Below are 14,896 nucleotides of genomic sequence, written 5' to 3' on the forward strand. Positions count from 1 at the left end.
TTATTTTTCAACATATCAGGAAATCAAAGTATGAAAGACAGTTGAAATGAAAGATTGAATTGAAAGTCCAGTTTTTACAATGTCAAATTACACAGAGATTTCCTGGCAGTTCCAAATTAATGCTACATATAGTGGCAGCTAATCCTTTTAAAGAAAGAAACACATTTAACTTTTCAGGGAGACCTTTGTTAAAAGAAAATTTGCCTGTATATATTGCTACCAGATTTGGAGGAAACATGAAACAACATTTAAAAATGAGTAAATTCCCTAACTGGAAGCAAAAATGTTTGAACTCCCTGCACTTGAAGATGGACAGAATAGCAAAGTTTGTTTAAGGCATTAATACACTATTTTCTTTTCATTTCCTTCAAAGTCTAGGTAGGGTAAATATTTGAAATAGATTTCTACATCATTTATCTGCTCCTACATATAGGTTATTCGTAATTAGAAGCATTAATTTTGTGTTAAATGATAAACTCAGGAGTAAAAATATCTTAGGTAAAATGCTCATCACAGATAAAATTACAGGTAAGCATTTTTAAAAGTCATCAGGTTATTTGGCAGATTTATGTTTGTAAGCATATAACGTCTGTAATAGCCTACCGAGTGTTGGGTTCCAGTCCGACAGACAGGCAATCCTAGATTAACTGAGTATACATACCCAAGTTGATTTAAAAAAAAAAAAAATACCAGCGTATTCAAATTAGTTTGTAAAATGTCAACACAAATCAAATTTGGATTCCCTTGACTTTGAACATCCACTTGTCTAGACTCTTCCCACCTGCTGTCATGTGTTAATTTTTTTAAAAGCTTCATCTATTTGCAAAAAAGAAAGAAATTGGTATTGTCTTGTGTTGTTTCATCCTTAAAGTGAAACCATTTGCAAGAAAATTATAGGTCCCCAGTGTTGAGCTTCTTTGCATATTAATTTTGTTAGCCTTGCCTCCTGTGGTCTCTAGTTCTGAAAGGCCTATTAGATAACACACAAGATAAATGTTTCCCTTTTATCTTTGAGCTGGTAGAAAATGTAGTTTCCCCTTAAAACTGAAATTTGTAGTACTAGTCACACATTATAGTTATCTATATTAGAAATTGAGATTTATTTAATTAAGCACATTAAGTTCCATAGTAGTCAATATTAGTTATATTCATGAAGCCCCAGTGGTTGAGAATACATAGTAATGCTAAATAAATAAATCTATTGCACGGGGCACCAAATTGGTTAGTGTTCTAGCATGAAATGCGAACTTTGAACACAAGTCTGAAAGCACAAAATTACTTTTTATTATAAACAAGTTACAGTTCAAACAAGTCAGGAAAGTAGAATTTGACACATATTGAACATATGCTGATGTCAAATAAGTAATGTGTTTTAAACGAAAATACCCCATTGCTAGCGACACAAATATATGTAAGACAAACCCAATTAGAGGAGCTACTTGTTTTTCACTTCTTAAAACTTGACATATCACTCCTTTGGCTTCTCTCTCTCTCTCTCTCTCTCTCTCTCTCTCTCTCTCTCTCTCTCTCTGTCTCTCTCTCTCTCTCTCTCTCTCTCTCTCTCTCTCTCTCTCTCTCTCTCTCTCAACCAGTCCTCAAATCACCTTGAACTGTTTATGCTGATGCTATTTGAAGCACTTACTTTAAACTGAGTTGATCTCAGAAGTATTGAGAACAACTTTAGTAAGCAAATGAGACAACAGAAGTGAAATGCACACGAAGGAGGACTTGTGGTTCAAACTGCCACTGATTTTTTTTTTGTTGTTGTTGTTGAAAGTTCAAGTGGGAAGGATTAAACAATGTATAGTTAGTTTTAGAGAGTTTTGTAATTGCACATATGTGTTTGCATGTGTGTTTGTACGTGTATGCATGTGTCTGTACGTATGTGCATATATTCCTGTGTTTGTATGTGTGTGTGTGTGTGTGTGTGTGTGTGTGTGTGTGTGTGTGTGTGTGTGTTCATGCACACATGCCAGGATGGTCCATAGACAAGTTTATAAAATTGTTTTTCTCTTTCCGCTGTATATGGTTCTGGGAGTTCTGGAAGTTCTGGGAGTTTTGGGAGTCAGGATTATTTGGCCACCATAGCAAGGAAGCAGTAAGAAAACCATAAGCGAGCTGAGAAGGTATTCTTTAAAAACAATGATGATTTACAATAACAAAAACGTTGGTTTTTTTTTTTTTTGTTGTTGTTTGTTTTTTGTTTTTTTTTGGTTTTTCCGAGACAGGGTTTCTCTGTGTCGCCTTGGCCATCCTGGACTCACTTTGTAGACCAGGCTGGCCTGGAACTCACAGCGATCCGCCTGCCTCTGCCTCCCGAGTGCTGGGATTAAAGGCGTGCGCCACCACACCCGGCTCAACAAAAAAGTTTTAACCCATCATCTCATAGATTTTCTGGTAGTTGTATTTTCTAACTTTAGGAAGTTATACACTTAAATGAAGGTGCAATAAGACAAAGTAAAAGTATTTTTAATTTAAAATATGTATTTGACACTGGTCATTTAACAATTGCAAGTATATTCTTTAAACACCCTTGGGCTTCCCAAGAATTTATGTGTTATATAGTCAAAGCAAGTAGAAGCCAAGAGAAAACAGGGAGTTCCTGGGGGCATGCCCTTTACACAGATGCCAAATCGTGTTGCTATTATTGTTTGCTCTGTTTGGATATTAAAGCAAAATTAAAAGGGACTCTACATGAAGCCATACTTCAACAATCCAACAAATAGTTAGATGAAAACTACGCGTCTGTTATTCACATCTCTAAAGAACTTAAAAATGCTTCCCAGCTATTATATGTATAAGACTCATAGAATAAACCTAACTTAGAGGTAACCTAAGACTTGAAATACAGACATGTGCTTAAGAGCAGGTGGTAATCAATTTCAGTTTTTAAGGTACAGATGAACCACATGCTTTAAGAATAAAAATTTCTACCTTTTTGCTTCTCAAGTTAAATTTTTTTTAATTTTAATTTTTAACTTGTTCACTTTACATCCCGATTGTAGCCCCATCTCGCATCACTTCTGGGTCTGACCTTCCCTTCCTGATGCCAACTCCTCCCTCCCTTCTTCCTCAGGAAGGGGGAATCCTCCTCCCTTATCATCTTAGCTCAGCTGTCACGGCCCGTCTCAGTCGGGTCTCAGTCGGGTATAGGTCCTTGGGAAGGGGAGTTCTCGAAGCATCGGTGGACAAAGGTAGGTGAAGTGACAAACAGAGTCAAACACAGGAGAGTTTGATCTGAGTGTCACTTCACCTATTTTTGTCCACCGACGCTTCGAGAACTCCCGGTCCCAAGGACCTATACCCGACTGAGATGGCCCGTGGCACTCAGCCTGTCAAGTCTCATCTAGACTGGCTGCATCCTCTTCCACTGTGGCCTGGACCGCCAACCCGCTAGGGGCAAGTGATCATTGAGTGGTCACCAGAGTCCATGTCAGAAGTAGCCCCTACTCCCCATATTACGGGACTCATAAGGAAACTCTGCTGCCTATCAACTCCATCAGAGGATCTGAGTTCTCACCTTGCGTGGTCCTTGGTTGGTGCATCAGTCTCTGCAGCCTCCCCCTCCACCAGATTTGTTGGCTTCATTGGTCTCCTTGTGGAGCTTTTATCCCCTAACTCTTCCTCAAGGCTCCCTGTGCTCCACCCTGAAGTTTGGATGTGAGTCTAAGCATCTGCTTTGATCCCCTGCTTGGTGGAGTCTTTCAGAGGATCTCTAAGATAGGCGCTGGTCCTTTGCTTCTCTTCAGCCACTTCCAGTGTCTAGTCTATTTGCCCTTCTAAATGAGAATTAAGCATTCTTCCTAGGGTCCTCTTGTTATTTAGCTTCTGTATGTCTGTGTATTGTAGTGTGGCTCTCCTGCATTGTGTGGCTAATATCTGATTATAAGTGAGTATATCTCATGCATGTCTTTCTGGGTCTGGGTTACCTCACTCAGGATGATTGTTTCCAGTTCAACCCATTTGCCTGCAAATTTGAAGATTTCCTTGTTTTTTTTAATAGCTGAGTAGTATTCCATTGTGTAAATACACCACAGTTTCCTTATCCAGTCTTTGGTTGAGGGACATCTAAGTTTCTTCCAGATTCTGGCTATTATGAATAAAGCTGCTATGAACACAGTTGAGCAAATGTTCTTCTTGTATGATGGAGCATCTTTCGGATATATACCCATGAGTGGTATAGCTGGGTCTTGAAGTAGAACTATTTCCAGTTTTCTGAGAAAGGGCCAGATTGATTTCTAAAGTGGTTGTACAATTTTGCACTCCCACCAGCAATGGAGGTGTGTTCCCCTGTTTCCACATCCTCACGAACATGTGCTGTCACTTGATTTTTTTTTTTTTTAACTTTAGCCATTCTGATAGATGTAAGGTGAAACCTCAGAGTGGTTTTGATTTGCATTTCCCTGATGACTAGGGACGTTGAGGATTTCTTGAAGTGTTTTTAGGCCATTTGTTGAGAATTCCGTTTAGTTCTGTACCTCATTTTAAAATTAGATTATTTGGTTTGGTGGTGTTTAATTTCCTGAGTTCTTCATATATTTTGGATATTAGCCCTCTGTTAGATGTAAGGTTGGTGAATATCTTTTCCCAGTCTGTAAGCTGTTCCTTTATTCTGTTGACAGTGTTCTTTCCCTGCTTTTTAGTTTCATGAGTTCCCATTTATTAATTTTTGATCTTAGAGCCTAAGCTGTTGGCGTTCTGTTCAGGAAGTTGTCTCCTGTGCCAATGAGCTCAGAGGTAATATTTTTTCCCTAGCCATCAAAATATGCATTGTTCTATTAAAACATTAATAGATAGCACAATTATAATAGTCCAATATCATGTTCTATGCTCTCTAATATTATTGCCTTATTTACATAGTTGTCGAAGAAAGTATCTGGAAGTTATTTTAACCTTATCCATCTCATAAAAGCATAGAAGTCAGACATAGTTTATTTTGCACACTTCAGAGAGTGTTACACTATGGGTTTTTTTTTTTTCTTTTTAGCTTTCTGTTCACTATCTTACAAGAAGAATGTTTTAAGAATCAGCTAACCTCATGTACTCTGGTACCTCACATTTGACCATGTCCCCTGGAGGGGGAGACCTGGTGGCACTCAGAGGAAGGACAGCAAGTAGCCAAGAAGAGACTTGATACCCTATGAGAATATATAGGGGGATGTAATCCCCCTCAGGAACAGTCATAGGGGAGGGGAATAATGGGAAAATGGGGGGGGGAGGAATGGGAGGATACAAGGGATGGGATAAACATTGAGATGTAACAAGAATAAATTAATAAAAAAAAAAATCAGCTAACCCATAGTCTACTACCACTGAAGTGTTCTCCAAAGAAATGCAATGGCCACAAACCGTACCTGCCACTTGGGAATTGTGTGGTAGTTGTGCTTTGAAGTAGCAGAAAATGTCATAATATGTTTTGAATTTAGATTCATTTGTTCTCTTCCTGATTCCTATCCTGGGATCAAATAATGAAATATATGACGGATTTTACAGTTGTTATTAGAAAATATAGTATTTTTGATACTTGTCAAAGGCAAACTTGATAATTAAATTTCTTGGGAAATTGTATTTGTTTTATTTAAATTTAAAATGGCACCTTTTAACTCAGGTATTAACTGAACTCAAGTAAGTTCTCCTTAGTTCTTACTTTTTAATCTGAAAATTCTTTATCTACCAAGTTTCCCGAAATTTTGCAATACTTAAGCTATTCTGATATTCTCTTTAAATTTTCCTGATATATCATCTTCATTCCCAAATCTTTCTTGGCTTCAGTGCTTTGCACCTTTTTCTCATCTTTTTTTTTTTCTCTAGAATTGTATCAAGTGTTTGTTCTCCATTCTCAGTTCCAGTCATTCCTGTGTGCTGGCTGCTTTCTTCCCTTTCTAGTGGGTATAGGTGGCAGAAACGTGTCTTTGGCTTCACGTTCAGGTGGCTGTTGGTAGCTCTTTGATTTGCTCATTACCTTATCCCCAAACATGATTGTGTTTCCTGAGAATAAGGTCCTGGTCATAGGATTAGGTTATGGAACTTAAAGTAAAACCACTATCTCATATTTTCTGTTTTCCACTTAGTGGCCTTTCTTTGTTATCATGAGCTACAATATTATGGAAGGAATATAAAGGATTTTTGAACACTTTTTTTATTAATTCACTCAATTATAACTATTAAAACATTCACTTCAGATATGACCTTGCCAGCATGTGTCCATGCCAATGAATACAAGTTCTTTTAAGCATGCATGTAATGGTTAGAAATTGGGTTCAAGAAACTTGAGTGTATCTTTTTATAATTCAAAAGCACTTACTAGAATGCCATAAATTTCAAAAACCACATTGTGGTGCAATGTGTGCTTAGCATGCATGAGTTCTGAGCTGTTCCCTGACCTTCCCAAGTCCCCAAAAGAACACAAGGAAGAAAATGAAAGAAAGAGAAGATGAGTGTGGCACTCCCTAGCTCCTTCCATCAGGTGAGAGAATGGTGACACTCCTGCCTTACAGTTAATAGTATGAAAATCATGTGCTGTTATCAATGTTTAAATTGATAACATTCTCCACCCAAAATTTAAGTGAACAAACAGAAACATAATGTTTATGACAAGAAAGTAGAAAAGTCTTACTTTTGGGACCATCCTGATGGCCTCACAGATAAATGAGCTTGCCACCAAATCTCACAACCTGGGCACAATTTCAGGAACTCACAAGGTGGAAGGAGAAAACCGATTCCCAGTGGTCAGCAATCGTGTTTTACACAGTTGCAATCAACAAAGAGTCCTGGTCTCAAGCAAGGAGGAAGGTGAGGACAGATATCTGAAGTTGCCCTCTGACCTCCACTTGTGCGCCAGAGCACTCACATACACACACACAGACCTACATCACACATAGGCACTCACACACACACATACAGACATATATCACACTTAGGTGCACATGTACACGTGCATGCACGCGCACGCATGCACACACACACACACACACACACACACACTTCTCATTTAACTGTGTGGATGTGTGTGTACACATGCTATGGTGTGCACTTTTATAACTCGTGAGAGGGTTTTTCCTTCCACCATGTGGGTGCCAGGGTTGGAACTCATGTTGTCAGTCTCGACCTGTTCTTCCTCTTCCTCTTTTTTCTTCTTTTGATTTGTGTTTCCCATCGAGCATGATTCCATATATCTATCGCCTACTTGAATATATAAGAATTTCTCTTTCTGGGGGGCTGATAATGTAGGTCAGGGGAACAGTGATTACTTAGCTTGTATTAGGATCTGGGGTCAATCCCATCTGCCAAAACAAAACATCAAAAAAGAAATCACCAAACGTTGCCTTTGTCTCATACTCTTCCCAGAATATAATTAAATTACACATGCTTAGAGAGAAACTGACAGAGGTTATGTATCTTATGAACCAGTTCTTCATGCATCCAAGCAGAGCAGATAGGAAAATGCAGTGAGTGCCGAGCGGAAAGAAAAACAGCCACTGCCAGATGTAGTTCCATAAAATAGCTACTCCAGAGTCCACATGAGGCTCTTCCCTTCTCCAGAACAATCTCCTCCCACTAAGGCACAGTCGACAGCTGGAAGCTCTCTCTCCAGTCCCTACTTGATAATTTGTGCTTGGGTTTGTATGTGGCCCAAATGTACTTCTAAGCTGCATTCAATGTTTGATCGTGAAAACACATTGGTGTGTTCAACAGCTAAATTCTCCAGTGACAAATTACTTAGTATCATTTGTGATTTGTGGTGCTTTCATGGCTACTTAGCACATTCAGAGACATGCATGTTGAAAACGACGTAAGACATTAGATCATATGTGTAAATCATGTAAGTTTTCTGCATGGCCCATCGAATCAATTGAGCCGTGCTCTCGTGGGCTCACAGACAGTGAGGAGGGAAGCTTGGGCCCTGCTTGGGTCTGTACCAGAACAAAGTCCTCTGTGTATGTGTGATGGCTGTTGGCTTGGTGTTCTTGTGGGACTCCTATCAGTTGGAGCGGGTGTATCTCTGACTCTCTTGCTGCTCTTGACACATCTTTTCTCAGATTGGTTGCCTTGTCCAAACTCTGTAAGAGGGATTTCACCTTATTTTGTTGTATTTTGTTTTGTTCTGTCTGTTGTCTCTAGGAAATCTATTTTTATGTTTTGTTTTTTGTTTTGTTTTTTTTTTTCTGAAGGGAAACCGAGGGGAAGTGGAGAGAGCCAGATGGTGGGGAACTAGTGAAGGAGGGAAGGAAACCATGGTTAGGATTTTAGGAAAGAATGATCTATTTTAAACTAAAACAGAAAAAAATGAAAACAGATTTCTTTTCCCTAAAAACAAAACTCACCACCACCACCACCACCAAAAAACCATGTTAGTTTTCTGTCCAGTAGTTAAAAATATTATTTACTTTATTTTATGTGCATTGGTGTCTTGCTTGCATGTATGTTTATGTGAGAAGGTTAGATCTTGGAATTATACACATGTGAGTGCTGAAATTTGAACTCAGGTCTTCTGAAAGAATGGCAAGTGCCCTTATCCATTGAGCCGTCACTCCAGCCTCTGTTCGATAGATATTAAAAGACATCTTGAAAAGCAAGATTGTTATTGTCACATATATTTGCAGACATATTTACACTTAAAATTTGTATTAAATATGTGATAAAAACAAATCTGTTCATTGTCCTGATTAAAATCTTTCCTACAGCATGGAATGTCTTCCACATGTCATGCTTGATATGAAGCTTCAAGAAACTTGTATGCAAAGTGGCTGCACATCTCAGGTATCCTAGATTAGGGCAAAGAACAGTTTTCTTTCTGGATAGAAAGTTAAGAGAGTGTAAAATATTCTTTCTGCTCTAAGTTTTTATTTATTTTCATAGAGAAATTGTTTTGTGGAATAATGTAAGATGTTGTATAAAAACCCTATACATATTTCAAATATCAAAACCAGGCTCTCCTAGTTTTTAAAAACATTTTATTTTCATTTGGATGAAATCACACACACACACACACACACACACACACACACACACACACACACACACACACACACACACCTCACGGGTGCAGACCCTGCAAACCCGGAAAGATAGAGTTGGGTTCCATGAAGTTAAAGTCATAGGCAGTTGTGGACACCCAACATGGGTGCTGGGAACTGAGTTTGGGTCCGCTGGAAGAGTAGTGTGTATTCTTAAGTGCATAACCACCTCCTAGTCCCTTGAAAAGCCTCTTACTTCAATGTTCAGAATTTGGCAGAAGTACAGTTAATTTGCACATCATTTATTCATTCAGGGAATAGTCTTCAAGAATAGAAGTGGTACTACACTAGAAAATATGACTCCCATTTTCTTGGAACTTGCAGTGTGGCAGAGAAGACAGATACAGAATAGTTAATTACAAGGCAGTCAACAACACACAAAGAAATGGGCACAGTGTTATATAAGCATATGTCAAAACCTAATCTACTCTGAAGGTGTTAGAGGAAGACATTTTTAGCTAGGCGGATGGGGGCGGAGGGGAGCAAATGCGCCTGAGGAATACATGAGGGGCAAATGACAGCACTTGTCAGTGAGTTCTATGGGCAGAGAGATAAGAATGAGGCAGGATGTCCTCCCCTCTGTCCCAGTTTCCTGGTAAGTGAAGGCTTTCGTGGGACATGCCCCTTGGGCTAGTATGCAGATATAAGTGAGTATATACCATTTGAGTCTTTCTGCTTCTGGGTTAACTCACTCATTATGATCATTTCTAGCTCAATCCATTTGTCCACAAATTTCGGGAATTTGACCATGTCCCCTGGAGGGGGAGACCTGGTGGCACTCAGAGGAAGGACAGCAGGTTGCCATGAAGAGACTTGATACCCTATGAGCATATACAGGGGGAGGTAATCCCCCTCAGGAACAGTCATAGGGGAGGGGAATAATGGGAAAATGGGGGCGGGGGGAGGGGAGAATGGGAGGATATAAGAGATGGGATAAACATTGAGATGTAACAAGAATAAATTAATAAAAAATTTTAAAAAAGTAAACATAAAAGCTGGAAGCGGGGGAAAAAAATGAGGCAGGAGAGACGCAAGGCATCTTGTCTTCCGGCTTGGATAATGTCTGCACTTAGAAAATGAGGACTCTGGAAAGGTTGGGAATCAAAGGAGGGAAAGAAATAATAAGTTCCCTGTGAGACACTTAAGAGTGATGTCAGGTAGGTGGTTTACTGTTTCAGTTTTTAGGTTGCAAGGTGATTTGGATCCGACAGATACGCTTAAGCTTAGTAGTATATAGAATAGACCCCAAACACAGGTCAGTCAAGAAGAGGCAGCGTGAAGCAATGGGAGAGGAACAGAGTGGCAGAATCTGCTTTGTTCAGTTGACCTCCTCCTATCACCCTGTCCCAAGTGGTCATCCTAAAAACATGTACTTACAAGCAACACGCAGTGGACTCATTAGATTGTTTACATGTAGAGGGAAATAAGTCATGAATTACACACACACAGAGAGAGGGAAGGACACAGGAGGAGTCCTGGAGAGAGAATAAGGGAGGTAGGGGATAATGTTAATATAGTACTTTTATGAAGATTTCAAAGTATTTAGTCAACTTAGTTATTTATTTGTTCATTTTTCATATAGAACTTTGAAGCGTCTGACAGAAAATATACTGACAACATTCCAAGGCCCTTTTGTCCTATCTCTAGCAAAACTGTCCTGATGGGGAAGGTGAAATTAGAAATTTCTCAGGGAAAAAAAAAATCAAAGTTGAGTGAGATCATGACATTGGCCATGCAAGAAAAGTCTCAAAGGAGTTCTTCAGGGTTAAAACAAACACAAATAAAAATCAAAGCATCATGCAGAAACAAAAACAATGTGAACAGCTAAAAAAAGAAAGGAGGGCACAGAAAAGAATGGGAAAGTTTTCGCAGAACAAAAGAATGTCTAGCTCCAGTGAATATTAAAAAAGATCAAAGAGCTAAGGATTGAAAAAATAGTTGCTTAATACAGGATACCATTCCACTTTTTCATCATAACTAGGCACTCCAAAACTTAGTGGATATAAAATAATTTGTCACTATTAATTCTGTTTCCATGATATTTTAAATTTATTTGATGGATCACTAAGTGGTGCCAAAATATAATCAAGTATCTGCACTTCGTTGAAAATTACCTTTATTTCTATTTTGCTACCTATCATGTATGGTTGCTTATAACGCCATACACATTCATATAAAGCTTAGGAATTCTTATAATTCATCTCGATGTTTTATTTGAGGAGAGGGAGAACATACAATCAGGAAAGTTTCACGTTAGGTTAATAAAAATGACACCTTACCGGATCTAGACACATGAGAGGAAACTCACATTCTTCAATGAAATGTTCAAGAATGGAATTCTCATTAACCTTGGGCAACCTCCAGATGCCCCTTTGATAATGGTGACCACCTTGCGCGCCATGTGGTTGAGACCACTGACCCATACGAAACACCGTGTGACTGCACATGTGAAGGCTGAAATCAAAGTTTCTGAACAGTGGGTTGCCCAACTTCAGATGAACCTCTTCAGACTCAATATTTTTCTTAGCCTTTGTTGAGTAAAGTTCACATCATGTTTTTCTTTTTTTCTTTAGTTACTTATCCAGATGATAGGATCCTGTGGATACTTGCTGAAATAATGTGTCCTGTATTGGCTTTGGTTTTTTAAAGGCATTTGCATTGCCTGTATAACAGAAACCCAAATGCCCCACAGAGAGGTTCTATGTCATCTAGTTTTTAAAAGATACATTTATTATTTATTTTTATTTGTATTGTGCACCATGCGTGTGCCTGGAAACTGTGGATGTCAGAAGGATCATTGGATTACCTGCAGGTACAGATGACTGTAAGCCACCATGTGGGTCTTGGGAATCAAGTCCAGGCCCTCTCCTTTTAACCACTGAGTCAAGTCTCCAATCTTCTATGCCATTTTGTGGACAATGGTAGTCACTATTAAAATGCCATCAAGATTTTAGCCACAAATTGAAAATTAATGATATTTAATGTTCAGGAGACAGAAAATGAGTAGACGCCCAGGAATACAATATTTACTTTTATTTTTAGAGCGGACTTTTCACCATGATCTTGTGTCCATGTTCCTCCTATCTATGTTTCTCAGGAGATGGGCTATTTGATATTTTTATTGAACCCCTGTTTCTAGTTTCTAGCTGCTGGTACAACGATAGGCATATATGGTCTAGTTACCTATTCTTTGAATAAATAAATAATAGAGATATGATCTTTCTAGTTGACAGAGAAATTACAATATACCGCTGAACCTTAAATTTGTGTTCATGTAACTTTGGGAAAGCATGGATATTTCCTTTACTGATTTTCTTTCCTGGCCTTCCTCTATGAATTTCTAATACCATTTGAAAAAAAAATTTTTTTTTAAAGGTTCTTATTTATTTGGGTAGGAGTGTTGGTAGGTGAGGGTGTCTCTGCCATGGTGCATATGTAGATGTCAAGGAACAACGCGAGGGATAGATAGTTCTTCTGCTGTGTGGGTCCAGTGGAACTGAACGCAGGCCATCCAGGTGGGCAGGAAGCAAGCACCTTCATCCACTGAGCCATCTCAGCGAATGCACTGTTGTAGGAGCACAGCTGTGTCTAGGAGCCCAGAGGCTCAGACCCACGGAGGAAGGGAAAAGGCTTCTCTCAGGGTGAATCTCAGATGGGAATGAGTCTGGTCCATGTGTAGATGTTAGTAGGGTGGGCATAAAATGTCCACCACAGTTTTCTCTTCCAGATATTTACTGCCTGAAGACTGCTCCCCTACAGAGACTGCTCCTATCATAAATAGGAAAACCTGCCTCCTTGATCCATCTGTATAACTTGGGATCCATAAATCTTGCCTCCACACCTATCTATATGTAATAACTTCATCTCCATGTTCAGATGCATGCAATATACCTGTCCCTCTATCAGTTCTATTTCTTTCCTTCCTTACTTCATCTCCTCTTTTATTTCTTTCCATATATCTTTGTTTTCTTCATTTCTTCTGTAGTCCAATCAGGTCTGTCCCTGGAACTTAGAATGGATATAGCATTAGATACTATACTTTTAATAAAAATAATTTCAAAATCTGCCACCTTTTTTTATTATTGTAGAAAGCATTAGTTAGTGGAGATAATTAAATTCTTTTGACCACATCTTACCAAAATAAAAAGTGCACTGATGGCTTTATTTGGGTGGAACAGAAAGCTCTTTTCTTTCTTGTGGGTATGACTTTTAGAATGGGTAAGGCTTCTTATCTGTTAAAGTCTTTAGAAAAAGTACAAGTGGAAAAGATATCAACCATAATTGTGGAATGGTGTCAGAGATACCCTTACTTGCTTAAAGCAATTTGTTTTCTTTAAAAAAACATGGGAAGCTTGGGAGCCTGCAGATCATCACAGATTATACAAGTTGTCCTAAAATCTGTCATGAATTGAGTTAGGACTTCAGGTACCAAGCAGATTTTTGCACAATGTTTTGCTGAGGTTAGAGGGTTAAAAATATTACATAGAAGGTGACCATTGCTTTCCGGTGGTGACGACCTCCCTATGAGAACATGCCTCTCGCAAAGGATCTCCTTCATCCCTCTCCAGAAGAGGAGAAGAAGAAACACAAAAAAAGTGCCTGGTGCAGAGCCCCAATTCCTATTTTATGGATGTGAAGTGCCCAGGCTGCTATAAAACCACCACGGTCTTTAGCCATGCACAAACAGTAGTCTTGGTGTTGGCTGCTCCACTGTTCTCTGTCAGCCTACAGGAGGAAAAGCAAGGCTGACAGAAGGATGCTCCTTCAGGAGGAAGCAGCACTGAAAGTCCCTAATTCAAGATGAGGGGGAAGCCACCCCAATAGACACATTTTGGATATAAAAAATACTACATAGAAAAGAAAAACATCTGAAATAGGAAAAGTACAATGTGTCTATGGTGCTGAGGCTACAAAGGCCAGTTATGGTTTTTTTTTTTTTTTTCCCCACAAGCCCTGAGAGTCTTCGGGCATTTCCTTGTATATGTGATAGCTTCTCTTCAGCCCTAGCAATCATGGAAACAATATAATAAAAATCACAGTCTTGTGGAAAAACATAAAGCCTTCTTCATTTTTGAGACATCTGCCTTCTTCAATGGACAGTACATTTAAAGCAAGCGAGCAAGCAAGCAAACATATATTTACTATTACTGTGTGTATCACAGATGGGTAAGGGAAGCATGTATACGCCTTGGTGCATGTGTGGAAGCTGAAGGGGAATTTTTCTGATAAGCACTTTTACCCACCAAACTGTATGGCTGGTCCCTAGTGAAAATTTATCACATATTTTTATGCTAACTTGAAGATATTTCCTGAAGTCTTTCAAAATCTAAATTGTATTCAGTTTATCATCTATCTGTCTGTCTGTCTATGTATCTATCACCTATCTATGATCTATCTATCAATCTACCTATCTATCTGTCATCTATCTATCATCTATCTATGAACTAATATGTATATTTATTGAACGTCTTAGTCAGTTTTACTTTTCTATTTTATTTGAAAGTAGGAGCTTTGAAGATGGGAACTGAGTGTCAATGACCCTGCAAAGCAACTACTCAATACAGCAAGGATGATGCCAATCTGTTATGTAATTCTCCTTTTTGTTGTCAGGCAACAAAAATCTAACAAGACAAATATCCAGACAAAAAGATGAAAATTTATTTAAAGTAAACACTAGTCCCATCCAAGTCTTCACTAAACAAAACAAAATTAAACAAAAACACAAAGAAGCAAAAGCAATAATTTACTTACTGTATTTGACAAAGACAAAAACAACTAGACTGTGTGTGAAGGCTTAAAGAAAATAGGCAATATTTTTTTTTTTACTAAATCATTGTGCTTTAATAGATTAATGGTGCGATTTACACTTCTCTGAGCAT

The 14,896-nt window shown here is 38.6% G+C and overlaps 1 pseudogene; it reads left to right on the plus strand.

Annotated features, from left to right (window-relative positions):
• The first annotated feature begins 13,548 nt into the window (after positions 1-13,548).
• Positions 13,549-13,846, plus strand: LOC127184055 (40S ribosomal protein S27-like; annotated as a pseudogene).
• Positions 13,847-14,896: the final 1,050 nt, after the last annotated feature.

This window comes from Acomys russatus, chromosome 32, assembly GCF_903995435.1.
Source record: "Acomys russatus chromosome 32, mAcoRus1.1, whole genome shotgun sequence".
Lineage (NCBI taxonomy): Eukaryota > Metazoa > Chordata > Mammalia > Rodentia > Muridae > Acomys > Acomys russatus.